This window comes from Schistocerca serialis, chromosome 2 (genome assembly GCF_023864345.2).
Source record: "Schistocerca serialis cubense isolate TAMUIC-IGC-003099 chromosome 2, iqSchSeri2.2, whole genome shotgun sequence".
In the NCBI taxonomy this organism is placed as follows: Eukaryota; Metazoa; Arthropoda; class Insecta; order Orthoptera; family Acrididae; genus Schistocerca; species Schistocerca serialis.
This window is the reverse complement of record NC_064639.1, coordinates 508,162,469-508,165,584: the sequence shown is the minus strand read 5'-3', so window position 1 is coordinate 508,165,584 and position 3,116 is coordinate 508,162,469. Positions and strand designations below refer to the sequence as shown.

At 39.3% G+C, this 3,116-nt stretch overlaps 1 non-coding gene across 1 annotated transcript; it reads right to left on the bottom strand.

The window, feature by feature from the left end:
• Positions 1-204: 204 nt before the first annotated feature.
• On the bottom strand, positions 205-276 carry Trnap-cgg (transfer RNA proline (anticodon CGG)). Its single transcript has one exon. It is a non-coding gene; the product is annotated as a tRNA-Pro (tRNA).
• Positions 277-3,116: the final 2,840 nt, after the last annotated feature.

Below are 3,116 nucleotides of genomic sequence, written 5' to 3'. Positions count from 1 at the left end.
ATGTATATGCTGCAACCTTTGATTTTCTAACCCTTATTGTTAGGTACTATACTAACCACGTTACAGATTATCTAATTTTAAACTGTATCTCACTTGAACAAGAAAAAAGAATTAAAATCATAAATAGGTGCACTGTAAGGTATGTTGCATTTTTTCTGTTCGATCACTTTGCTGCAATTCATAAAGGACACAGAAAAAAATTGTGGGCTCGTCCGGGATTTGAACCCGGGACCTCTCGCACCCGAAGCGAGAATCATACCCCTAGACCAACGAGCCTCACCTTATCTGACCAATGCTATCAAACGAATCACTACAATTATTACCCTATTTGTTTTCTTTTTTAATGTTCTTCGTTCTTTCTTTAGCGAGAAAGAATAAAAGAGACAGCCCACATCTAATGAGCTCACATGTGATCTTTTATAGGCTGTTGCGTTAGACTTGGCGCTTTACTACTTGCTCTGTTCCTTTCATTTTCAACCAGTCTCACGATGTAACATAATCTCGGAAGTCTAACTATCAGCGAAAGGGCTGAATTTTCCATTCGGATTATATGTGCCATCATTCAAAAAACTGCTCCGCAAAATATGGCAGAATCGACAAATTGGTCCGTTTGTAACGCCACTTCGGAGCCGACGGATGGCATCAGGCTGTGGAGGCGGTTAATGATGATCCGGATGAACGGACATTGTCGTAATAATCCACTATTTGATAGAACAAGACTTTAAATAATACTTGGGTTTATTTTACAGATTGGACTTTACAGGCATACGACTTTCCGCCACTAACTATACATCTGTGTCTACATCTATACTCTGCAAACCACCATGAGGTGTATGGTAGAGGGCACATCCCACTGTATCAATTATTATTCTTTCCGTTTCATTCACTTATGGAGCTCGGGAAGAATGATTGAATGCAGTAATTATTCTACCGATACGTATGGGGCTGCCGTATATTCATAGTCATCATTTGAAGCCAGTTCTTGAAACTTTGTCAATAGACTATCTCGAGATAGTTTACAACCATCTTCAAGTTTCTTCCAGTTCCGTTCCTTCCATAACTTTGTGACACTCTCCCATGAATCAAACAAACCTGTGATCATTCGTGCTGCCCAACACTGTATACTTTATCCCCCATTAGTCCTATTTGGTGCGGGTCCCGCACACCTGAGCAGTATTCTACAACCGGTCGCACGAGTGAATTGCAAGCAGTCTCCTTTGTACACTGATTGCACTTGCCCAGTATTCTACCGATTAACGGAAGTCTGCCACCTGCTATGTCCACAACTGAGCCTATGTGATCATACCATTTGATACCCCTACAAAGTGTTACAAGCAGGTATTTGTATGAGTTAGCCGATTCCAACAGTGGCTTATTGATATTATAGTCACAGGATCTTACATTTTTTCGTTTTGTGAGGTATACAATTATACATTTCTAAACATTTAAAGCAAGTTGCCCAAGTTAACACCACTTCGAAATCTTATCAAGGTCTGACTGAGTATTTCTGCTGCTTCTTTCAGACAGTACTTTATCAAAGATAACTGCATCATCTCCAGGAAGTCGGAGATCAGTATTAATATTGTCTGCAAGGTCACTGATATGCAACATTAACAGCAAGGGCCCTAGCATACTTCCTTGGACCTCACTTGAAGTTACTTATCTAATGATGACTCTCCAAGGTAACACACTGCCTCCCCCTACCAAAAAGTCCTCAATCCAGTTACAAATTACACTCGATACCCTGTATGATCGAACTTTTGACATTATGCGTAGGTGTCGTACTCAGTCAAATGCTTTTATGAAATCAGGAAATAATGCAGCTACCTGACTACCTTGATCCAAAGCTTTCAGTAAGTCATGTGAGAAAAGTGCGAGTTGGGTTTCACAAGATCCATATTTTCGGGAACCTATGCTGGATGCCAGTGATGAAGTCATTCTGTTCAAGATACTTCATTATGTTTGAGTTCAGAACATGGTCTAAGATTCAACAAAAAATCAGTGTCAAGGATATTGGACGGCAGTTTTATGGATCACTTATACTACCGTTCTTATAGATGGGTGTGATCGACTTTTCTCCCTCCGAGAACTGGGCGCGGATTTTTGTTCGAGGGATCTACATCAAATTATGGTTAGAAGAGGAGCTAACTCAACCACAAGTTCTGTGTAGAATCTGATAGGGACTCCATCGGGCCCTGGGGCTTTGTTCAATTTTAACGATTTCAGCTGTTTCTTAACACCACTGACACTAATTACAAATATTACAACAATTCTCAGCACTTTGAAACCTATCAGCGAAAAATACGAAATGTATTATTCACGTCCCACAGACCTGCGAAGCATATCTTCACTCCGTGTATTACTTGAGTGGACTTCCTTGTGACCATCACCACGACGCGTTTTAACATCAGTTTTCGGTTTTGCTTTCCACTGATATGTCCGTAGTTCGTTACACACCAATAAACCCTCCATTCCTTAAAGAATATAACTCCCACACAAAACACAGCTTCTAACGTTTGATTATTTTACAGAGGGGTTAATGTGTTAAATATTTGACTTTAAGCATGTAAGCGAGAAACAACTCAGAAAAGGTTTGAAATTCTATTTAAATTATGTTGAAAGTCGCTAAATGCTCTCATTACGAAACACTGGATTAATAATCTAGGCAATTTGCGATCCACTAGAGTAAAAGAGGCAATTTGCGATCCACTAGAGTAAACGCTATTTTTCACGCATCTCAGTGTTTATGATGTCACATCTCCCAAATTAAGTTTCGCACATTCGCATAATTATCCAACTTCATTCCTTGATAGATGTATATATGTGTGTGTTGCGAATATAGTTAGTAGTAAGGATGTAATAAATTGAAACATCATGCTTGATGTTGAAGTTTTACTGCGCGCCAATCGAAGCATTATACAATTATTCAGTTACATTCTACGATATATGTAGAAACTGTCTGCGAAGTGTATTGCGAATAGATTCGGTAGCAAGGAAGTTTGACTACATAAAGAGCGAAAATGTAGTTGAAAGTAAACTTTTTCCCTCTCATCGTTTTGTGGGGGTTGTCAGGGAGGAAAAGCTTCGTAAAGGTTTAAAGTTATGTGTAAAGTTTG